This window comes from Schistocerca nitens, chromosome 10 (genome assembly GCF_023898315.1).
Source record: "Schistocerca nitens isolate TAMUIC-IGC-003100 chromosome 10, iqSchNite1.1, whole genome shotgun sequence".
Taxonomy (NCBI): domain Eukaryota; kingdom Metazoa; phylum Arthropoda; class Insecta; order Orthoptera; family Acrididae; genus Schistocerca; species Schistocerca nitens.
The window spans coordinates 191,393,949-191,420,541 of NC_064623.1; positions in this window are offsets into that span (position 1 = coordinate 191,393,949).

The following is a 26,593-nucleotide window of genomic DNA, read 5'->3' on the forward strand; positions in this document are numbered from 1 at the left end:
GTATCGGCTTTCCTCGTGTGGTTCAAGTTTTCATATTAATGAAAGAAAGAAATTTATCGTTTGAGTCGGCGATCAATTTGAAAATTTCATCAGTAAAACCGTCCAAATCGTTTAACAATTTTATTATTTATTACGCCTTCTCGGCCACTGCCAACATCAGTTCTCTGCAGTTGAGATTAAAGAAACACAGAGATCAACAGGCGATTGTTATATAAAATTGCACACGCCACAGGTAACTAAAGAGAGTGGTCATCACTTAACATTTATGGGCTGAGATACCATGGTCCATACATAAGACTCTCCGCTGACGTTTCGCCTTCGACTGCGGAAGGCATCCTCCGAGGACAATCAGCGAACTGCAACGAGAGCGCGAGTGAGCACCGTATACAGGGTGTTACAAAACGGTACGGCCAAACATTCTGGAAACATTCCTCACACACAAAGAAATAAAATATGTTATGTGGACATGTGTCCGGAAACGCTTACTTTCCATGTTAGAGCTCATTTTATTACTTCTCTTCAAATCACATTAATCATGGAATGGAAACACATAGCAACAGAACGCACCAGCGTGACTTCAAACACTTTGCTACAGGAAATGTTCAAAATGTCCTCCGTTAGCGAGGATACATGCTTCCACCCTCCGTCGCATGGAATCCCTGATGCGCTGATGCAGCCCTGGAGAATGGCGTATTGTATCACAGCCGTTCACAATACAAGCACAAAGAGTCTCTACATTTGGTACTGGGACTGCGTAGACAAGAGCTTTCAAATCCCCCGATAAATGAAAGTCAAGAGGGTTGAGGTCAGGAGAGCGTGGAGGCCACGGAATTGGTCCGCCTCTACCAATCCATCGGTCACCGAATCTGTTGTTGAGAAGCGTACGAACACTTCGACTGAAATGCACAGGAGCTCCATCGTGCATGAACCACATGTTGTGTCGTACTTGTAAAGGCACATGTTTAGCAGCACAGGTAGAGTATCCCGTATGAAATCATGGCGGTGAATCGAGGAAGTACAGTACATACTGACGAAACTAAAATGAGCTCTAACATGGAAATTAAGCGTTTCCGCACACATGTCCAAATAACATCTTTTCTTTATTTGTGTGTGAGGAATGTTTCCTGAAAGTTTGGCCGTACCTTTTTGTTACACCCTGTATATAAGCCATCCAGAGGGCGTCGCTGTCAATCACGTGACGTCGGCTGTGCTATGATCTCTGATATTGCCAACTTTCTCAATTGAAACTAATCGTTTGTCACGCTGTTGCTGCAATGTTGACATCCATATCTCATCGAGCTTAATGCCTTCATCTTTTCTATTAAAATTATTGCAGTGTTTGGCAATCTGAATGGCAACTCTTTAAATCAGAAGCTTACTCGCCCGGGCTCTATGGTTTACTCAAGGTACATAAACTGCTGGTACCGTTGAGACCTATAGTCAGCGCAATAGGTTCTCCCACCCACGAATTAGCTGGACACCTTGCCTCGCTGTTGAAACCTCATATTGGTGGAACTGACGGTCATGTTAAAAATTCATATCACTTCATCGATATTATTAAGGAAATCAGTGTGGGCCCTAATGATATCCTGGTCAGTTTTGACGTGGTTCGCTGTTTACCATTATCCTGGCGAATGAAGCGATCACATGTATAGCGGAAATTTTTCCTAGTGATATTTTGGCATTATTCAGACGTTGCCTTACGAAAACTTATTTTCAATGTTTTTATGAACAGATTGACGGGGTGGCTATGGGAAGTCCTCTTAGTCCAGCGGTGGCTAACTTGTTCATGGAGAACTTTGAACAACGTGCGCTGCAAACAGCTAGAAAAAGACGCGCCAGATGGTTTCGTTATGTAGACGATACATTTATTGTATGGACCCATGGGGAAGAGAACTGGATGCCTTCCTGTAACATCTGAATAGTATTAATCCAAGAATTGAATTCACTATGGAAAAGGAAAGCGATGGTCACCTGAACTTCTCAGATGTGACTGTAATAAAACGAGAGGACGGTTCATTGGGTCACAAGGTTTTCAGCAAAAACATACACTGATCGTTATCTGCAAAAGATCCTAACCAACACCGAAGAAATAAAAGAGGAGTGATTAAAACATTAATAGACAGGGAGCACAAAACATGTGAACCAGCTCACTTAGATGATGAGACTGAACACCTTAGAGTGACCCTCAAGAAGAATGGGTGTTCCAACAGAGAGACAGATCGCGGACTGCGCCCTAGACTGACAACCAGGACGGTCGAGGATCGACACCAACCCAAGGGGAAAGTGTTATTACCATTCATCAGGAAGGTCACTGATCATATTGGAAAAATTTTAAGCAAGTACGATGTGGAAACTGTTTTGACCCACTACGAAAATAAAAGAATGTTTAAAACGCGCAAAAGATAAATGACATCCTCTAGCTTCAGCAGGTGTCTATAAAATTCCGTGCAGTTGTGGAAAGGTCTATATAGGCACAACAAAAAGAAGGGTCAACAGCCGTCTGGGTGAACATAAAGGGAACTGCCGCCTCGGACATATTGATGAATCGGCTGTAGCGTAACATGTGTTTCAGGAAGGTGACCATGAAATAAAGTTTAGTGAGACGACCGTCGTAGCAAAGACGTCGCATTTTTATGCGCGAATGTACAGAGAGACCACTGAGATTGCCAAACGCTGCAATGATTTTAATAGAAAAGATGAAGGCATTAAACTGGATATGGATGTCAATATTGCAGCAACAGCGTGACAATCGATTAGTTTCAATAGAGAAAGTTGGCGATATCGGAGATCATGCCTTTCGCAGTCGAAGGCGAAACGTTAGGGGAGAGTCTTATGTATGGACCACGCCATTCATTCTATGATAAAGAGGGTGGGTCCTGCCATTGGGGGTGTGTAAGGCAGTTACGCTATACGGAGACGGATGGGAGGCACGTCATGCCAATTGAGTGACTGCAAGATGTGAATGCCACGCGAGGACAATGGGTTTCGAGGTCTGCAGCGAATTGTTCCAGCCACTCTTCCACCCACTGATGCATGACCTGTTGGCTCAGAGAGAGTTTACAGCCTCTAAGTGAATGGCACATACTTCAGCTTCGACAACCTTACTGGCCGTCTTGGGTGCTCTTTATACCAGTTCAGTAGTTTTCCCTTACCGCCACATACACCGGCACGCAACAGGATAAAATCTGCTTTCCAGGTATTGATATCATCATCCTACGTATTTAAAAACAATAAAAATGAACAGGGCACCATACCATATTAAATTTTAGTTGCATTTTACATTCGATACGGTGCGTAATTAGCAGCTTCCCTACATCACAAAAAAAGGAAAACAGAACACTTTGAACGACTAGAGTTCGGACGCTCATATTCACAAAACGTGTACATTACTCCGTTCTGCAGAAATGATTAGCATTTGAACCATGTCGGCCAGCGGGTTCAAAGTCAACATCGATATCGAGGCGCAACACCACCGACCGGTAAAATGTTCCAGCCGCTCTCGTTGTCGCTATAACTTGAACAGACGTGCAGGATGCGTCGCAGACGTATGTGCGAGCCCTACCGTCAAATCAGTGGGTTTGAAAGACGGCGCATTATTGCCATGAGAGAATGTATTGCATCCATCCGGGCAATTTCTGCTCGTGTAGGACAGTTTCGGCAATATAACGGATGTGTGCGGAATTGTTCACGGAAGACGTAGAACACGAGACGGGTCATATCGCACCACCCAGACCAACCCCCGAGGACAACGGCACCTCAGCCGAATAGCACTGCACGACAGATATGTGCACTACTCGACTCTGGCGTAACAGTGAAACAGCGTAACACATCGCACATTGTCAGAGGTCCGTCGCTGTTTATTACGGCATGGGCGTCTTACACTTCTCAGCCTACCTGTGCAGAAACATGCTAGACGGCAATGGTGTATGGTACGACGTCACTGAGAACAGGAATCGCATCAGATAGTCTTCGAACCAACCAGGTTGTGAATCCTCAGGTTTTGGCGGCGCAAAGACTGTTCCATTAAGCTTCGGGTGTGCAGCCGCAAGAAATCTCCTTCTTCTTCTAATATTTCGGCCGTATAATGTTCAGCCATCTTCAGAGTGAGCCGCAAGACTGCCGCTCCAATGTTTTTTTTTTTTCTTTATTGTTATTTCCGAACCTGTTAACAGGCAGGCCAGCAGCAGCATTCTACGCCCCTCTTTGGCCTCAGAGAACACACAAGATACAAATGAAGACATCGAGAGAAAAAAATACATGGTGGACAGAGAAACGGAGACAAACACTTTTTAAAATACATGAAGCCGTTCACGGGCGTAGAGTCCAAGATAAAATTTGTTCAGACACTTGGACAGAGACGAATATTGTCACACGTGAACGTAGGTGCACAAAAACGAATAACACTGAACCACTGAAGCACAAAACGACGACACACACATGGCACGAGGCGTTGATATCCGGCGCGCGAATGTCCACTAACCGTGTACTAGTCCGGGAACCTGCCGAGAGAGGAGGAGGGGGGGTGGGAGAGGGAGAGGGGAGAGCAGATGCCAAGGGCAGGGGAGATAGGGGGAAGGGAGGAAGGGGGAGGGGAAGCCCGGCGGAAGAGGGGAGGAGGGAGGGGACGGGGGAAAAAGTAGTGAAGGGAAGAGAAGGGAGGGAGGGTGCCTAAAGGGAAGGACACAGGAAGTGGGGGGGGGGAGGATCAAAGTTGATAGGAGGGGTAGATGGAGGGAAGGAGGACATCATCAGGGAGGGGGAGCTGGTGGAAGCCACCTTGGGAGAGGGTAAGGAGGGTGGAGAGATGGAGACCGGGTGGGACGTGGGAATACAGGCGCGGCAGCGGGCGGGGGTGGGAGAGGATTGGTGAGACAAGCGGATGAGGAGGATCCAGTTTGCAGGAGGTGTACAGGATCCGTATCCTTTCAAGGAAGAGGAGGAGGTGGGGGAAAGGGATGAGATCATACAGGATCCGCCACTCCAGTGCTCGCTTCGTCCCTTTATATTGTTGTACAGCGCGACTGCGCATGCGGTCACAGATGCGCCAGAGACGTTGGACGGCGGCAGAGACGTGCACAATGCGTGAGTTGTATCTATGAGTCCGCAGTCGATCTGTGTTGGCATATCGATGTATCATTGTGAGCTGCACTGTGACGACGTCTTTGTGAGTTTATTACAGCAAGTGCCGGATTCCATGATTTATCAAGATTGAAACCATATGCTGACTTGAAACCCACGGGATTCTGGAGGTATGCGGATGACACCTTTGTAGTTTGGCCCCATGGTGAAGCCAACTTGCAAGACGTCTTAAGACATCTGAACTCCCTCCACGATCAAATAAAATTCGCAATGGAAATTGAAAAGGAGGGATGCCTTCCACTTTTGGGTGTTTTGGTTCGGCGCAGAGAGGATGGCACTTTGCGACATGAAGTGTATAGGAAGCCGACGCACACCGATCTGTATCTACGTGCAAATAGCTGACACCATCCTGCCCAGACAATGAGTGTTCTCCGAACTTTTACCCACAGAGCGCACATTATTTCTGACGAAAGCAGTCTGCTAGATGAACTTTCCCACTTACAAAGAGTGTTTGAAGACAATGGGTACTCTCCACAACAAATACAGAGGGCACTGAAAATGAAACCGAAAGAGGCCACAAAGAAAGCAGAAGAAGATGAAGAAACCTTTAAATCGATGGCCTTCCTGCCATATGTGGGTAGCCTCTCATGAAAAATAGGACGCATTCTCGGCAGACACAAAGTAAAAGTGATTTTTCGTCCTCCACCAAGGACAGCTGCAGTCGAGGTCTCTGTCAAAGATGAGTTGCTGCTCCGAAAATCTGGAGTTTACAAAATTCCATGTGAATGTGGCCTTTGTTACATCGGAAAAACAGCTCGTACTGTCCAAGAAAGATGTACAGAGCACCAGAGGTACACACGACTTTTACAACCTAACAAGTCGGCAGTGGCAGAGCACTGTATTGATAATGGTCACAGTATGTTGTATGGCAACGTCGAAATTTTGGCATCATCCTTTTGGGACTCGATACTGAAGGAGGCAATTGAAATTCGCTTGACAACGAATTTAATTAATAGAGATAGTAGTTTCAATCTTGATAAATCCTGGAATCCGGCACTTGCTGTAATAAACTCACAAACACGTCGTCAGTGTGCAGCTCACAATGATATATCGATATGCCAACACAGATGGACTGCGGAGTCATAGATACAACTCGCCCTTTATGCACGTCTCTGGAGCATTTGCAACGTGGCCACATGCGCAGTCGCGCGGTACAACAGTATAAAGGGACGAAGCGAGCACTGGAGCGGCCCCGTGCCAACTGGGATGCCTACCGGGATACCCTTTCCACCCAGGTCGATAGCCACCCCTTCACCTACCGCCACCCTGACGATGTAACCCATGCCGCCTCCTTTCTCCAGCATACCTTGTCTGAGGCCGTGGAGGCCCACGTCCCTACTGTCGCCGTCGACCCCCACCGTCCTACCTTACCCCCACAGGCCGTCCTCCTCCTCCGTGAATCCCGTCGTCTCTACCGTGCCTTCCTCCGCACACGTGACCCGGACACACTACGACGCCACCGGCAACTCCAGCGACACATACGTAATTTGCTCGCGGCTAAGAAACGCCGGGACTGGCGGCAGACATGCACCCGTTTAAATGCTACCCTACCAACCAATTCGTCCAAGTTCTGGTCGGCCTTCCGTCGCCTTACCGGAACTAAACCCTCCCCCTATTATCCTCTTCTCCATGATGATCACCCTTTCCCTGACACCCTTAGTAAGGATAATCACTTTGCCTCCTACCTCTCCGATGTATTTTCCATCCCCGATGATCCCCAGTTCGATTACTCCCTCTTCCCGGATGTCCGCGATCGAACTGACACCTCTGTCCCTCCCCTCGCACCTGGTTTCCAGTACATGGACAACATTGCACACACGGAACTCAATGCCCCTATCACTACACAGGATCTCATTGCTACACTCCGCACTAAACGCAACACCGCTCCTGGTCAAGATCGTGTCACCTACCGTCACCTTCGTGAAGCTCCTGTCTCTTTCCTCTCCACCCTGGCCAGGCTCTACAATGTAGTCCTGTCCACCGGTTACTACCCCGACCTGTGGAAAACCTCCCGTATCCTCATGTTCCTTAAACCTGGCAAACCGCCGTCCGCCATCTCCTCCTACCGTCCCATCAGCCTTACCTCGGTCTTCAGCAAGGTCCTGGAATCTATCCTCAGCCGACGCATCCACCAGCATCTCCACCAGCACTGCCTCCTTCCCATTACCCAGTGTGGCTTTCGGCCGTCCTTCTCTTCCGACGACCTTCTCCTTCACCTCACTCATCTCCTTTCTGAACAGCTTAATTCCCGTCGCTCCGCACTCTCCCTGGACCTCGAACGTGCCTATGACCACATATGGCATTCCGGTCTCCTCTTCAAGCTCCAAACCTTCGCCCTTCCCATTAACTACGTCCGTCTGATCGGCTCCTTTCTCTCCCGCCGTCCTTCCTATGTCACCATCCATAACACAGATTCCTACACCTTTTTCCCCTCCGCCGGTGTGCCCCAAGGCTCCGTCCTCTCCCCCCTTCTGTACCTTTTGTACACGGCGGACATGCCGCCGCCGTCAGCCCCCGTCCACCTTCTCCAGTTTGCCGATGACACCGCCTTCCTTGCCCTTGCCCCCACCCTACAGCGCTCCCAACACCTTCTCCAATCCCATCTTGACCGGTCACCACTTGGTGCAACCAGTGGTTGCTCAAGGTCAATCCCTCCAAAACCCAGGCGATCATTGTAGGCAAAACCACCCCTTCCTTCCGCCTCCTTGATTTCTATCTCACCATCTATGGCTGTCCTATCGCCCTCACTCCCACCCTTAAGTACCTTGGCGTCACCCTCGACCGTCGCCTCTCATAGACTCCCCACCTCCGGACACTCCAAGCCAAGGCATGCTCCCGACACAGTCTCCTCCAGCTCCTCTCCGGCCGTACGTGGGGTCTGGACCCCTCCACCATTCTCCACACCTATAAATCCCTCATCCGCCCTATCCTTTGTTATGCCCATCCAGCTTGGATCTCCGCCCCCCCCCCTACTTTTTACAAATCCCTCCAAATCCTTGAATGCCATGCTCTCCGCCTCGCCTATCGCATCCGTCTCCCCTCCCCTATGCGGATCCTGTACGATCTCATCCCCTTCCCCCACCTCCTCCTTTTCCTTGAAAGGATATGGATCCTGTACACCTCCCGTAAACTCGATCCTCCTTACCCGCTCGTCTCCCCGATCCTCTCCCACCCCCGCCAGCTGCCGAGCCTGTATTCCCACGTCTCACCCAGTCTCCATCTCTCCACCCTCCTTACCCTCTCCCAAGGTGGCTTCCGCCAGCTCCTCCTCCCTGATGATGACCGAGCGGGGTGGCGCAGTGGTTAGACACTGGACTCGCATTCGGGAGGACGACGGTTCAATCCCGCGTCCGGCCATCCTGATTTAGGTTTTCCGTGATTTCCCTAAATCACTCCAGGCAAATGCCGGGATGGTTCCTCTGAAAGGGCACGGCCGACTACCTTCCCCATCCAGCCCTAATCCGATGAGACCGATGACCACGCTGTCTGGTCTCCTTCCCCAAACCAACCAACCAACCAACCCTGATGATGTCCTCCTCCCCTCCATCTACCCCTCCTACCAACTTTGATCCTCCCTCCCTCTTCCTGTATCTGTTCCTTTGGGCACCCTCCATCCCTCCTCCCCTCTCCCCACTCCTCCCCCGGGCTTCCCCTCCCCTGTCCTTCTCCTCCCATCTCCTCAGCCATTGGCATCTATGTTCTCCCCTCTCCACCCTCCCTCACCCTTCTTCCCCTCGTGGCAGGTCCCCGGACCCGCACACGCTTTGTGGACTTTCGCGCGCCGGAGATCATCGCCACCTGTGTCTCGTGTGTGTGACGTCGTTTTGCGTTTTTAGTGTCCGCCGTCCCGCTTCTACATTCACTTGTGCCGTCGGATTCATCAGTGTTATGTGCGCCGTGTCAACGTGTTTTCAGTGTCGTTATCGTCGCGTGTGAACGGCTCCGTGTTTTTTGTGTATCTGTGACCACTATTTTTTGCCCATCACTCTGTTGATTTTAATTCTCCGTTCTTGTACTGTTATTGTCACCACTATGGCTGAAGAGCGGCGTAGCATGCCGCTGCCAGCCTACCCGATTGTTCAGGTGTTAAAATAACAATAAAGTAAAAAAAAACATTGGAGCGGCAGTCTTGCGACTCACTCTGAAGATGGCTGGACGGTATACAGCCGAAATATTAGAAGAAGATGGAGATTTCTTGCGGCTGCACACCCGAAACTTAATGGAATCAAGGTTGTTTGTCTGAAAATTATGGCAACATTTTGCTTCGCCGCGGGCAAGGGGCGCGGCATCACAATGATTGCATTCCCACAAGACATACGGCGCCAACACAAGGGTACTATTGGGTACAACCACACATCACAGTCGGTGAGTGTTCATGCACTGTGATCAGCGAGATCTACGTGAGTGATCCCCAGTGACGCATAGCCATACCTTTTCTGCACAACCCCCCCAGACGCCATTTTTAGGTACGACAATACTCGACCGTATATTTCTGCACGAACACATGCCTTCTTGGTGTCACAGAATATCAGACTTTTGCCCTGGCCTGCCATATCACCAGACTTATCGCCAATCGAATATGTGTGACATATGGTGAAACGACAGGTGCAGTGGTGTGACCCAGTGCAAACCACCAGAGACGAACTTCGGAACTGGGTGAATGCAGAATGGACGGCTATACCACAGGACGCATTCGCGTCTTATGCGCGCCGATGGCATCACGTAGGGAACAAGTTACTAGCGCCCATGGCGGACCCTGTGCCTACTAGGCATCAAGACACATGCTCAACTGAGGTGACTGAAATGCTAAGCATTTCTGCAGAACATACTAACGCACACGTCCTGTGAATATGAACGTCCTATCTCCAGTCGCTTATGGGGGGACGTTGATGAAATTGACCAAAACGGTCAACTTTCGATTTATTTTTTATTTGTTAGTACAACTCATGGACAATAAAATCCCAAAGTTACAAGGCTGAAATAGCATCCGAAGTGCCTGAAAATTAATTAAAAAGTATGACGCGGCCTCCCTGCCACGCCCACGTTTTGAAGCAGCACTTCAATACCAACTCGGAGAACAACGATTCTGTGTATTACTTTCAACCAAACGTGTGCGGGATACATCTAGAAGACCGTGAAACATACTCTTAGGTTTTATAGATCATCTTTGGCTCTGTTCCGTATCTTATAAACAATAACAAATTAGCTGCATAGTTTATGATGGAAAAACACACACTATTTCAAAAAATGCACCAAATCCACAGTTTTGGAGATATGGCAATGAAATTGTTATTGTATTTAATGATAGGAACGTCGGAAGGATGAAGGTATTAGAAAGAATGGGCTTCAAGACAGCAAATTTTACTCAATACATCCTGAGAAAAATAGATTTACAACGCGTCTCTGCAGCTGAAAAGTCAGTTGAAGATCTGGTAAAGGAAAGACGACAGACAACAAGGAAACCAGAAGAGAATCCTTGAAGGGAAAGACGACCCAGAGTACAAATGGGGTTAGCTTCTGAAGAAGTGACATAGGGAAAAATTTAGGTTGAACTTTAAATTGCGTTTCCTGAGAAGTTTGTTTTTTAAAGTTTGTGTACCTTTTCCTAAACTTCTATGAATGCTAGAATTATGAAATTTTGTACACATATTTCTGTAAACATAAGAAATGTTGTCGCAAGAGAAAATTTTGAAATTGTTTTTTCAAGCTGAGATATGGGGAGAAGTGCTTGGAATTTTGCCTGAATTTAAAATTGTACTTGTGGAATTATAATTTAAAAATTATACAAATTCTCCTATTTGACCTATTCCAAAAACCTCATGAGAGAAGCTTACAACATATAAAGAGATGATACAGAGAATTTTTCGTAGAAATCTCTTGAATATTTTCTGAAAAAAATGATCATACATTAATATTTGAAAATTTCATTAAAAAAAAAAAGAGTTGAATATATAATCAAAGGATTTTATATGTAAATGAGTTATTTTTATGTAAAGCGAGGTACAAAATTTCATTGCCATGTCTCCAAAACTGTGGATTTGGTGCATTTTTGTAATAGGGTGTGTTTTTCAACAACGTCCCCCCTTAAGCTGTTCTGTTTATTTTTTCTGAAGGTCAGTCTATTTATCAAGAATCCCATGCGTAAAGAATATCCAAGTGTGAGAAGAAAAGAGGTCACTCCTGCTTACAGAATCAGTTTCACAGAATTACAAACCGAACTCGCTGACATACGTCTACTGCAGGATCCTAGAGCAGATTCTGAGCTCAAATACACTAACTGATCAAACTATCCGGACAGCCGTAAATAATGCGCAATTGTTCGCTAGGTGTCATACAAAGGAAGGAAGGAAGCTTAGGGTTTGAGGCCCCGTCGACATTTAGGTCATTAGAGCCAGAGCTCTATGGGGGAAGGCAGACGGTCGTGCCCTTCCAGAGGAACCGTCCCGGAATTTTCCTGAAGCCTTTTAAGAACAACGGGAAACCTAAATCTGGATCGCCTTGTGCGGAGATGAACTTTCGTCCTCCCAGTTGGTGGGTCCAATGCGCTAAAGACTGCGCTTGCTATTCCACAAGAGGCGGACCTAGCAGTATACGTGGCTGCGGGAATTAATGTGTGGGCGGTAGAAAAGTCGTAACAATGAGTCAGTGGAGGTCAGTGAGTTAGAACGTGGACCAGCAGCTGGATGTCACTTCTCCTACAAATACGAATGGCGTTCGATAGTTAAATCGACACATTGTTTCCTCGAGAACGTAATTTCTTGTGGGACATTGCGGAATATTCCCAATTCAGCCCCTATTATTTCATGAAATTCCGATAGATGGCGACTCTGTAGGTGGGCTTCAAAATGGCGTCTGTAACGCTGGTGCGTTCCAAGCACAGAGCTTGTAACGCTGCTGCCTGGGGCACACGATACTCATTAAAGCCTGTACTATGGTAAGTTGACGGGCTCCACCTTATGAGAAAGGATTTTCGTATAGATATTGACCGCGTGTACCTGAATGGAGGCAAATCAGACTTACACCCACTCTGTAATAACAATGATACGTCAAGTAAGTCCGAAATGCAACTACACGTCAGGACGGACAAGAAACAACCCAGAAGGTGCTACCAATTTGTTAATAATACGGTCGCCAGCCTAATTAGGCATTAACTGAGTTTCTTCCCTGTACAAGTTGATGTACAGTCGTGGACAAAACGAGCGAGACCCCTCGCCTTTTCGTTATGCTGATCCGCACGGCTTTAAAGTCTGCTACACAGCATAACAGGCAAGGCGACGAAGTGCTACCAACATACTATGCGCAGGCGTGAAATTGACAAACTATCTGAACTTTTTTAGACTGTATTCCATAATTTCTAAGACTATATTAATGCTGATTAGTGTGTTAAATACAACACGTAAACATAAGACAGAACTGAAAGAAGAAACGCTAATTTGTATGAAACGGACGAATAAAAATGAATTTCAGCTTATCCAGATAACAGACAAAGAACCCCAGACCGTTACGAATTAGCAAAATATTATCCGCATTCGCCCGCGAAACGGTCTGTGTCAACGTTCAGACCAGTCATACTGGATTACCATTGCTGACCTACCATGAAAGTGTGCAAATTTAGCAATGCGTGAAGATTCATAACGAAATTCACTTAAACATCATTCAGTGCCACACTTAAGTCAATTCCATTATTGACAGAAGCGGAAAAAGGAGGCAGTATCATGTATGAAATTCTACAAGAGTGTCATATTGACATCCACAGAGCGCCAGTACAGAATAAAGGTAGCGATAAATCGTATTGGGTGCGCGAGAATTTCTTAAAATTGCTTTACTGATATTCTACCTGCCTCCATAGAGATTAGAACCGAAAACAAACCAGACCTTCCTTTCACTATGCTAGCAGACAACCTAGGCAAACAGCCCTCTATTATTACCCCAGACATGAACAAGCCGGCAATTTCGCAATAAAAATCTGCAGTTTCTGTTGCATAGAGCTTTCTGGACTCAAAAACATGAATTTTCTTCCTTTATGTCACCACTTATGCGACAATCATTCGGGATGATTATCGAAATAACAAATTACTGTTATTAGAGAGTAAATTTTGTAGGATAATTCTGCACCACCCCAGGAAATAAACGGCTACATAGCTGCCAAACGTATTCTGCATTGTTTCGAATTCTCCACTAGACTCGCCACAGCCAGAAAACGTTCATTAGCAGAAGTGTTTCTTAAGCTAGCTAGCAATGAGAATGTTCGTACTTCTAAAACGCGGTGGCATTAATACTGGGATGTGAATTACCACGTGTATAGGCAAATACATTCTATTTGCATTCCTGTAAACGTGATTTGGATCGAAAACGTAGCTACGACTAATATGCTTATGTATCGACAGCAACTAGAACATTTCGAATAAAGAGTAGCGGGTGTTATTTATGCGGCCCTCATCTTCAGTGTTTTCGTTGTTAGGATTTCGTCACCTAAACCGGTAAAAACGGAACCCTTCTAGTCTCACTTTCTTGACCGTCTATCGGTCTACCCAACCCTTAAAACCCGTTTACCTCCAGAACGGGTGGACATAATAAGCGGAAATGTATCGCACTTCTTGCTGTAACCGGTCCCATGCTGGTGTAAAAAAGTGAGCTTCTATGTCAACGCAATCAAAAGATACGACGGTTTATGTAAAGAAAATTTACGCGAAAGGTCAAAAAATGGCTTCAAGAACTATGCGACCTAACTGCTTAGGTCATCAGCCCCTAGACCTAGAACTACTTAAACCTAGCTAGCCTAAGGGCATCACAGACATCTATGCCCGAGGTAGAATTCCAACCTGCGACTGAAGCAGCCGTGCGGTTCGTCACTGAAGCGCCTGGAACCGCTCGGCCACCGCAACGCGGCGAAACCCTACTCACCTCATGTATAATGATAATATATACTGTCTAGTGAGGATAAACTGTATTCGCCAGCAACTCAGATCGTTTGCTCACGGAACTTTTACGAAGCTACATTCAAACTTTGTCGAAGTCGTCTGCAATATCCATTACAAACACCCTAGGAACTTCGTATGCGATATCCACTTCTGAATACGCTGGCAGATAATGCAGTACTATAACAAGTAGGTGGGAACTTATTGTTATTGGTCCACGCATGACACTTTATTTCAATATCACTTTAACGCGCCTAGGTGTTCGTATATGGCTGAAATTAATGAACAAAAAGTAAATAAACAGTAAACAACTTCGATGTTCAGATCAAGTGAAAGTCACATGTCGTAATTACAACATAATTTCGTTGTTACATCTACATGACTACATCAACAGGATTTCTTTGCAATCCGGACTTACGTGCCTGGCAGAAGGTTCGGATTATTTCTGTACCGTCCCACTCATTAACAGTGTGCGGGAAAAGGGACTACTTAAATCTTTTCTTGCGAGCCTTGAATTACATTATTACTATGGTTTCTTCTTGTGTAAGTACCCTAGGAAATAATGTTTTGGCATTCAGAACATATGGTGGTGATTGAAATTTCGTGAAAAGATCTCGTGGCAACGAAAAACGCATATGTTTTCATGAATGTTACCCCAACTCGATTATCAAATCTGGGATCCTCTCTCCCCTATTTCGTGACATTACAAAGCGTGCTACCGTTCCTTGGACGTTTTTGCGTGCACAGTCAATCACGTCTGTCAAGGATATTATAGCAGTGGACGGACAAACGTAGTGTAGGCAGTGTTTTCAGTTGGCCTGTTGCGTATTCTTAGTGTGCGGCCAATAAAACGCAGTCATTCGTTTACCTTCCCCACAAAAGTATGTTTTCGATCTTTCCAGTTTAAGTTTTACTGGGTACTGAGATGAACTGACAGTGCTTCGACTTGTGTTTTGTCATGTAACCGAAAGTTAATTATTGTTATTGGACGCAGCTTTCGTGTTTAATGTATTCCTCAGTCAACAACAGTAGACTCCTCGTACACCACACATAACTGTTTCAAAGTATTAAATTGTTACTGATCTTACCATGTTGCAGTGGTCATCTTAACTTGCCGTTTTGAAAAAAAGGAAAATATTTTAGCGAAATGTAGCAACTAAGAAGCGGAGTATCCAAACAAACAAACGTTTCCGGTTTAAGTAGTTGCAGTAGGTCTACTACACAGTAACGTAAATTAGGAGCAAAGTCCATAAGTAGATCCTCATCAGGAAAACCAGCCCTCATAATGCAAAGTGCAACTACAACAAAGAAAGTTTCCAAACATGTCAACGAGTAGTCGAGGAAAGTGGACGCATTCTGTCTACTGAATCCCAACGCACGCAATTTACGAGGGGGCACGCCAAGTGTCAGACCCCGATCTTGCTTTTAACTACGCTCATTGAAAGAGGGGACAAAATAAGCTTAAACTCTACCGCTTCTGAGAAAACGACGGTCAAAGTGTTCAATGCGTTGTTGCTATAGTGTAGATACCGCTTAGCGGTTAAGGATTCAACTGAAGCGGTGGCTCTGCGGCTACCATAGCGACTTCGGAACTTTGCGCTGCGAGTTCGAAACCCGGTTTTTCCTTTTTTCCCCCCTCACTCTCTGAATTATCTACGAATGTTTATTCCAATTTATGATGAAACACTGTTGTCGTTATTCGTCAGTTAATTTACTGTGTAAAGAAATAAGTTAAAAAGGGAACACACAGTGCGTAGTGGGGCGATCACTCTGTTGTAGAAATAATTCAGAAGCCAAGATCGCTTAAATACTGTCTACTGGATAACCGGTTTCAACACACTAAAGGTGCCATTATCGGATCTAAATGTAGATTAACATTGATAAACCATTTGGATATAACGATACATGAGGCAGACGAGATGATTTTATATCAGCTTGTCTCATTCGTTTATTATTTTTTTAATTCATTAATTACACATAAAGTTAATTGTCGAGTAATGACAACATTATTTCAACATAAATTAGAAAAAAAACATTCGAAGATAATTCTGATAGAGAGGCAGGAAAATAAAATAATTAAAAAACCCAATATGGTCTCGAACACGGGAATCAATGCTAAGAAGGAACGACGGTAGCCACTGAGCCACCGCTTCAATTGCGTTCTCGGTTGCAGAATGTATCTACACTAGAGCAACAGCGCGTTGATAACTTTGGCCGTCGTTTTCTCGGAAACGGTCGAGTGTCTGCAGATAAGCCGAAACACAAGTTCGCTTATTTTGTCCTCTCCTTCACTGACAAGGGGAGGCCGCCAATTGTGAAATTGAGATTCGATTCATACTGCGCATAATAAAAGCTCATGGCCAGAGGTGTAATGTGGCAAAGCACCAAGATGCACTTCTCAGCCGTTGTCGAGAAAATCGACAGTTAGAAGAAACCGCTGCGGTGAAATACTCTCTACGACTCATAATTTTCTACAGCGTCGTGGCGCAGCGGTAAGCGCTCGAGTTCGTAATCCGAAGGTAGGCGGATCGAATCTCGCTCCATGCAACTTTTTTTTTTTAGTATTTGTTTTTTGTAATTCAAATGTGTGTATAAACACACACACACACACACACACACACATATATATATATATATATATATATATATATATATATATATATATATATATATATATATATAATTCCCGGCAACAGGTTGCAACAATTATGCATATAATAAGTTGTTGAAAGTCGTTTGTCGTGGAAAAACTGGCGACTTCGAACATCATTATGTTTTCCGCAAACAAATTTGTATTTCACAAATATTATTAATTGTCTTCATAATGTTAACCACGTATAGTTAGCGGAAGACGTAGAAACGATATTCCGAAACGAATACGTATAGCGTAAGTCAAACGTTCGAATTAGAATAGAAACCCCACGAACACAAATTTGCTGTGGCAGGTATGAAATATAAACTCCGTTAATCGCTCGTTACACTTGAAGGACAGATGTTGAATGGGCCGAAACGAGCCGCCGCATAACAGCGTAGTTGCCTGCTAACTTCGAAAGAAGGTAGATGCGGTCCCTAGCACAACTTATAACACCGTCGAAAATCAGTGCGGACGTGAGAGCTTTGGTATACCCTGTTAAACAAACGGTAAAATGGAGGCGGTACAATTGGAGAGCGATCCGCCTTCACCAACATGCATAAGCAATTCATTAATAGTTTATATATATATATATATATATATATATATATATATATATATATATATATATTTGAATTACAAAAAAATAATAATAATAAAAAAATGTTGCATGGCGTGAGATTCGATCCGGCGACCTTCGGATTACGAACTCGAGCGCTTACCGCTGCGCCACGACGGTGTAGAAAATTATTAATCGTAGAGAGTATTTCACCGCAACGGTTTCTTCTAACTGTCGATTTTCTCGACAACAGCTGAGAAGTGCATCTTGGTGCTTTGCCACATTACACCTCTGGCCATGAGCTTTTATTATGCGCAGTATGAATCGAATCTGAATTTCACATTTGGCGGCCTCCCCTTGTGAGCAAAGTTTCGGGACAATCAGCCTATGACACTTGGCGAGTTCCCCTCGCTCGTCGAGTCGCTTCTTACGCCCGGCGAGAATTATGTATGCCTCCGAGTAAACTGCGCCACCTGGAAACACGGCGAGCGGGGATAAACACGTTTTCCTTCTTATAAGGCAACCCTCTACAGATAAAATTCATGAAGTGTTCTTCAGGTTGCCTCAAATATTTCAGAAATGTTTCTTGCGTCAGGCCTGCCGCATATGCAAAACGTAAACATTTCATTTCATGTAATATTTATCAGGATAAGACATGACAAGAGTGGACCAGTCCCTTCTGAGAAAAATTAGAGATTTTAAGTTGCTCCACTATGTAATGACACGGGTATGGGCTTGCGATCTCTCTTTTATGCCATCGATTTCCGTGTTACACATACTTGGCCACTGCGTTGTGGCTGCCATCGTGGAGGAGGCAGTCTGTTTCCTGCCAGCGCTGTTTCCGCAGCCAATATTAACCGCGACGAATCATTCAGTCAACGCTAAATGGCCCATCTGGCTGAGGCAGACAAGGGCGCTATAATAGAACTCCATGCAGAGGGATCTTCAAATGCCGACATAGCAAGAACTATGGGTCTTCACAAGTCGACGGTAGCCAGGTGGATCAGACGAAAGGAAGAGAGTGGTAACTTGAATGGGAGGCCTCATGGCCGTCGCCGCAAAACAACAGCAGCTCAGGATCAGCAGATACGCCGTTTCAGTGAGAACCACCCATTTGTCAACGCACGACAAATTCAGCAAACTTTGGGTCTCAATGTTACCAGTAAGACCGTCACTCCTCGTGTAAGGGAAGGTGGACTGAGAGCAAGAAGCGCTGCTGTGAAAGAGACATTGACTGTTTCCCAAAGAGAAGCTTGCCTTGCTTTTGCTACTGAAAATGGCGACAAACCTCTCCAGTTTTGGAGGCGAGTGATTTTCACGCACCAAAAAGTTTTCTCTACGGCATCATCCGGAAAAGTACTAGTTTACCGGCCTAAATGTGCTAGGTATAATCGAAAATATATTTACAGTTGCCGAAGGAGTGGCAGGTTGTCGGTGCCGGCCGGTGTGGCCGTGCGGTTCGAGGCGCTTCAGTCTGGAACCGCGTGACCGCTACGGTCGCAGGTTCGAATCCTGCCTCGCGCATGGATGTGTGTGATGTCCTTAGGTTAGTTAGGTTTAAGTAGTTCTACGTTCTAGGGGACTGATGACCACAGATGTTAAGTCCCACAGTGCTCAGAGCCATTTGTAGTCGGTAACGGTATGGGCGTGGATATCGGCCGAAGGGGTGGGCTCCTGTGGGAAGTGGAAGGAAGATTCGATGCGCGCAATTACATATCAGTTCTGGAGAACGTGATGTTACCTGCTGTGGCAGCAAGATTTGGCGATGATCAGATCATGTTCCAAGAAGATCGCTCGTCTATTCATATGGCACGTGTGGTTAAGAGGCGGGTCGACGACCATAGTAATATTACTGTAACGGAATGGCCACCTAAAGGAGCTGACACGAATCCCATTGAGAATATCTGGGCAGAAATGGTCAGAGTAATACGAGAAAAGGGCAGTCACCGTCGACTCGCCGACAGCTTTCTGATGTGATTCATGACGCTTGGAATGAGTTACTTGAATCTCCTAGTTATGTGGCTCGAGTTGTGGGCTCAATGCCCAACAGACTTCGAGCTGTTGTGGAAGCCAAAGGAGGCTTCACCAATCAGCTGTTTCAAGCTTTGTTTCTTTCTTCTTCGTCTTTTTTTTTTTTTTTTTTACTTACAGACGTATATTTTATATAATTTCAAGGAAACGCAGTAAATGGAATGTGGACTGATTTTTGAGGCTTAATTTTGTGACGGCTAAACAGTGCTGCATCATGGGACCCGCTATTTGTCCACATGTGGCTGAACATCAGAGGTGTAAAAAATTTTGAGGTGCCGAAGTTCTCTGGAAGAATAACGTCTTTTAGACAAGGAGATGATTTTTAGTTCATTTCATTTTAACCATTCACACTATGATTTGACATTCTAATCTTTGATTTCATTTTATTATTATGTATCTTTTCTCCAGTGAAAGTCAACGGTAGTAAGTTTCAAGATATGAAGAATAACTGGAAGTTTCTAATTTGTGGAAAGCGTATTTAACAGTTAATATTTTCGACAAATCTGTAGTTATAGGACATATTAAGAAGCGAGTCAAAAATGGCATTGTGGAATGATCAGGTTGGTCTCTAAAGGGTAACGACGATAAAATAGCAAATATGAAACTATGGGTAACAACTATTGTTGATGGTGAGGAGCCATAATCGATATGTCACTTTTCCGTAATTGTATTTCTGAAGTTTATCGTCAATCCTAGGACTGACACCGATACTCTGTTTTACGTAAAGAATACAACCTTCAAAATTTATTTAGCAGCGCAGAATATTAAATCACAGTTTATAGATCAGGAACCTAATCCAACTGCCTTTAATTTTATTTTCACGGATGACATTGAGACAGTAAATAACAAGAGAAATAAGAAAACTCTCAGAATCAATATAGAGAATTCAAGTATCATGTGAATTCAAAAGTTTGCTATAATAGCGATTAATTGCTTTTTACAGACCCCTTCATGCCTACGTTTTCCGTCAGACAGACAATGTTTGAAACTAGGACTAACGAGGTAAACAATTTTTCCACAAATTGTCAAATTGGAAGTCGGAGAGCCAGTTACATAAATTACGATGACAACAAACGTTTTTCAAGTAAACTGATCACAGGAGGCATCCAACGCATTTATTGTGAGTTACATGCACAGTATGTAAACTGGCAACGCCACCAACACACAATACCACTAACAAGGGAACATCCCCATCGCACCGCCCTCAGATTTAGTTATAAGTTGATACAGGGGATAGGCCTTGAAAAACTGAACACAGATCAATCGAGAAAACAGGAAGAAGTTGTGTGGAAGTATGAAAACAATAAGCAAAATATACAAACTGAGTAGTCCATGCGCAAGATAGGCAACATCAAGGATAGGGTGAGCTCAGGAGCGCCGTGATCCCGTGGTTAGCGCACGCAGCTGCGGAACGAGAGGTCCTTCCGTCAAATTTTCCCAGGAGTGAAAAGTTTAATTTTTATTTTCAGACAATTATTATCTGTCCGTCCGTCCGTCCGATGCGAGGTAACCGCGCCGTAGTATGATGACGCTACACCTAAAAAACATCGAAAGACATGACGTCAGTCGACTATAGCGCACGGAAGAGAGAGTATTCCTGCTAATGAGGCTCCCTGGCTGGCAGTTAACTGTTCGCTACTTTGGACGAGAGTGCATTAAATACGTGCGATGCATTGCGTGGGCAATATGAATCCAGCAAATATAGCTCGTGACTCCAATAACAATGTCAATGAATATTTTCCGAACTGTAAGGCATCGGAAAGTTCCTTAAGGGATCGAACGATTGTCGAACATTTGTATGATTATTTCCTACATTTGTTGAATAACAGTACGTGTGGTGATGATTGTCTGAAAATAAAAAAAATCAAACAACTAACCCGAGGGAAGACTTAAACCAACGACCTCTCGTTCTGCAGCTCCTCACGCTAACCACGCGACCAAATAAACAGTTTACGGCTCTGAAACATAATATGACACCAGATTCTTATCGTAGGCGCTATCGGAAACGCAAAAAGCAGGGAGCTGTCCATTCTTTTGTCCTAAAGAGCTGCGACAAAGCAAAGCTTGACCGATTATCAGATAATTGTCCACATGGGTTTTGTGGACGAGTATACTTTTAGTAGCCGCGCGGGATTAGCCGAGCGGTCAGGGGCGCTGCAGTCATGAGCTGCGTGGCTGATCCCGGCGGAGGTTCGAGTCCTCCCTCGGGCATGGGTGTGTGTGTTTGTCCTTAGGATGATTTAGGTTAAGTAGTGTGTAAGCTTAGGTACTGATGACCTTAGCAGTTAAGTCCCATACGATTTCACACACATTTGAACATTTGAACATTAGTTCTGCTCCTGTAAATAAACTGTTATCTCGTTAGTTCACATATTTATATTGGAATAACGTATTTGTAATAAGCACATCGGATTATTATTTTCCACAGTGTTTAAGAATTCAGGTCCTGTCATAGATAAGTGATCTATATTCAACATTCCGATAAAGAATGTGGTTTACACAGTCTATCATATGATGACAGTCGTGGTCGGATATCCACATTAAGACTACCTGGCTGAATCCGATTAGAACGATCTGGTATCGAAATGAAATTACAGAAATCGGATAATTTGAACGTCTGTATTTCAACAATGCTTCGCACATAAATTCCTATGATGGAGTAACAGGTAGCAACTGTCTAAGAAAAAGTGAGAAATATGTCTACTAGTAGCAATGTAACGTATTTATAAACCACATTTATGTGATGGAAATACTGAATCGAACAATACACATCTATTTCAGTGGTGGGAAGATACACCATATGGGATTTGCTGAGACATAATGACAATAATAATAATAATAATAATAATAATAATCGCGTGTGGCGGATAGTGGAAACCCTCCCCCATATGGGTGGTACCGAGGAAATCAAATACTAGGGGTGAACCAAATACTAACACAATCCTGAACGGCTACTCAATCCGTTGAACGCAAAATCCAGACACGTCTGAGTGAAAATCACCGTTACTCTGGTCACCGTGTTAGCTCAATGAGCTTGGCTGAAAATATTTGCTTTCAAAGGCTTCAACACCCTCTGGTCCTGTCCGGTCCTGGTATCACCCAAGCACAACCAATGAAACACAAGCAAACGTAAACTATGCAAGCAAAGTCAACTTTATCCCAGGTGATACACAACCCGGCTGTCGACAGGCGGCAGTTGGATTTTCGGATTCTGGGGAGTCCAGGTTAGCACGACAGAGAATATCGAAGATCTCTGGTAAATTTCCCTACAAGCAAAAAACATGCATTTAAAAGTAAACATCGATACCTTGATCCAAACACGAAAACTAAATAATTTCACAAAAGAAATGGACCGACAAAAAATTCTCATCCTTGCACTTCAAGAACCACGACTAACTGACAATGAAACCGTGTATTAGGGAAACCATTGCATCTTCAAGAGCAGAATACAACAAAAGGTAACGAAAGGCGTACCAATCTTCGGCATTGCATTTCTCGAACACCGATCTATCAACTCTGCCAAAGAATTCACACCGATCGACAAAGGTTCCAATGGCTCTGAGCACTATGGAACTTAACAGTGGAGGTCATCAGTCTCCTAGAACTTAGAACTACTTATACCTAGCTAATCTAAGGACATCACACAAATTCATGCCCAAGGCTGGATTCGAACCTGCGACCGTAGCAGTCGCGCGGTTCCAGACTGAAGAGCCAAGAACCGCTCGGCCACCGCGGCTGGCCCGTCAACAAGCGACTTATGACTATGGTCATTCAGAGCCCCAGTAAAACATATACACTCATCAATGCACGTGTCCCCACCAACATCGACGGCCGGAGTGTTCGAGAGGTTCTAGGCGCTACAGTCTGGAACCGCGCGACCGCTACGGTCGCAGGTTCGCATCCTGCCTCGGGCATGGATGTGTGCGATGTCCTTAGGTTAGTTAGGTTTAACTAGTTCTAAGTTCTAGGGGACTGATGACCACAGCAGTTAAGTCCCATAGTGCTCAGAGCCATTTGAACCATTTGAACCCACCAACATCGAAAATAAGAAAAACACCGACAATGCTGAAAAATTCTGGAACACACTCGAAAATACCATGAGCAAAATTCACCAAGATGACGTGAAAATACTAATGGGAGACTTCAACTCTATTTGGGACAGAAAAAACGTGTAGAAAAATCATTGGTACAAATTCAACACACCGAAACGCTTAGACTAACGTCACACGTCTGACTGACATTTGCCAATTGAACCACAAAAGGATGTCTTCCCGCTTTAAGAAAAAACCAGTCCCCAGGTAACATGCTTAGTAACCAGGTGCAAGCTGCTTTTGTTCGCCTTTCGAGACTTGCTGAAAGCCAGATTTTTAATTCTTTTGTAGCACAGCTACAAGCAGGCAGATAAAAACTTAATAAGGGAATCGTAAGACAACGCTCGAGCAAAATTCTTCTTGCTACTTTCAGTAACTCTTAGTGTCAGAGTGAAAACCTTACGGTACTGCCAGATTCATAATGCCACTTTTGTTTTCTGCCGACATTTTTTTGTTGTTGTGAATACATAATTTTATCTATGAAAAGCCCCATTTTCATAACACTTACGAATGGTACAGGAAATGAAATAAATACAGATCTTTTCTAAGTGTAAAGTCTGTAATATCCTACTAATTCGTGTTAAAATAAGCCCAATTGTCTCACAGAAACTTAATGCTTTATTAAGATAGACTGCCGTCGTGATGTTTCTGTATTAAGCTGACTTTAGTTTGTATTAGTACAGTGAATATTTTAATTGCATTTTCCATTAGTTTACTAAACGCAACAGTAATTATCAAAGAGAAATTAATTAGCAGCAGAATTTTCTTTCACGATATCTAAAACGATATGACAATGCTAAAGTTGTTTACAAATTCTACGCCTGTAGAAACCTACTTGTTCTAACGATGTCAATAAACCAGAGTAGTTTTAAAAATATTTTCGTCTAGAAATGAATTGCCTTGACGGTTGATCGATCTAGAGTGGGAAAGGTAAAATTTTACAAATATATGACGAGAGGGACAAGTGCTTGAGAGAGGACTTCCCTATCAATACAAATGTGCCTGAGAGACGACTTTCCTATCAATCTCCTGGATAGTTTTGTTTCTCAAATCAACATAGTGCGTTATCATGCAGTAGCACAGGTGATGTAGTTTTGTTGCTCGATTTTCTTACACTGTGACCGAAAGGTGTCTCAGTTGTTGGCAACAAATTCCAGCTGTGTTGCACACACCCTGGGGGCAGAATTCGTAGCCCAAAACACACTTTTGGATTTATCAGATGTAAAATAATATGTTCACGCAACTCTCTCCTCGAGTTTACGTCTTTTGGTGGGGCTCAGCCTTTCATTTCTTCTTAGGAAGTTAACGATAAAGGCATCATAACACGTCACCAGTAACAGTACTGCATAGGAATGCTCGATGAGTGACCTGATGACGTTCAATAATAGTTACTCTGTTGATTTTTGTTGTTTCGAATTAGAGCATGCAGTACTCCTACACCAGACTTCTGAACATTGCCTGTTGAATGCAAATTCAAGTGGTTCATAATTATTTTAGTAAATTCACTCGATATTTTTATGTCCTTTAAATTACATTTGCTACATGATTCGCATTGAAGACGTAGGAAATGTATGTTATTTGGTCCGGGAAGCACGTTCCAACAGAAACTGATGCTTACATTGACATTTATGTTGCGAATTAGTCGTCTTATCCATCACATGGATAACGAGGATGCTCCGTTTTGCTACAGTTGTTTCATAGCTAACAAGGGAACCTTCCCATCGCACCCTCCTCAGATTTAGTTATAAGTTGACACAGTGGATAGGCCTTGAAAACTGAACACAGATCATTCGAAAAACAGGAAGAAGTTGTGTGGACCTATGAAAAAAATATTCAAACCAAACAAACTGAGTAGTCCGTGTGCATGATAAGCAACATCAAGGATAGCTTGAGCACGGGAGCGCAGTGGTCGCGTGGTTAGCGTGAGGAGCTGCAGAACGAGAGGTCGTTGGTTTAAGTCTTCCCTCGGGTTAGTTGTTTGATTTTTTTTATTTTCAGACGATCATCACCACACGTACTGTTATTCAACAAATGTAGGAAATAATCATACAAATGTTCGACAATCGTTCGATCCCTTAAGGAACTTTCCGATGCCTTACAGTTCGGAAAATATTCATTGACATTGTTATTGGAGTCACGAGCTATATTTGCTGGATTCATATTGCCCACGCAATGCATCGCACGTATTTAATGCACTCTCGTCCAAAGTAGCGAACAGTTAACTGCCAGCCAGGGAGCCTCATTAGCAGGAATACTCTCTCTTCCGTGCGCTATAGTCGACTGACGTCATGTCTTTCGATGTTTTTTAGGTGTAGCGTCATCATACTACGGCGCGGTTACCTCGCATCGGACAGACGGACGGACAGATAATAATTGTCTGAAAATAAAAATTAAACTTTTCACTCCTGGGAAAATTTGACGGAAGGACCTCTCGTTCCGCAGCTGCGTGCGCTAACCACGGGATCACGGCGCTCCTGAGCTCACCCTATCCTTGATGTTGCCTATCTTGCGCATGGACTACTCAGTTTGTATATTTTGCTTATTGTTTTCATACTTCCACACAACTTCTTCCTGTTTTCTCGATTGATCTGTGTTCAGTTTTTCAAGGCCTATCCCCTGTATCAACTTATAACTAAATCTGAGGGCGGTGCGATGGGGATGTTCCCTTGTTAGTGGTATTGTGTGTTGGTGGCGTTGCCAGTTTACATACTGTGCATGTAACTCACAATAAATGCGTTGGATTCCTCCTGTGATCAGTTTACTTGAAAAACGTTTGTTGTCATCGTAATTTGTGTAACTGTCTCTCCGACTTCCAATTTGACAATTTGTGGAAAAATTGTTTACCTTCTTAGTCCTAGTTTCAAACATTGTCTGATAGAAAATGTAGGCATGAAGGAGTCTGTAAAAGCAATTAATCGCTATTATAGCAAACTTTTGAATCCACTGGACACTTGAATTCTATATATTGATTCTGAGAGTTTTGTTATTTCTCTTGTTATTTACTGTCCCAAAGTCATCCGTGAGAATAAAATTAAAGGCAGTTGGATTAGGTTCCTGATCTATAAACTGTGATTTAATATTCTGCGCTGCTAAATAAATTTTGAAGGTTGTATTCTTTACGTAAAACAGAGTATCGATGTCAGTCCTAGGATTGACGATAAACTTCAGAAATACAATTACGGAAAAGTGACATATCGATTACGGCTACTCACCATCAACA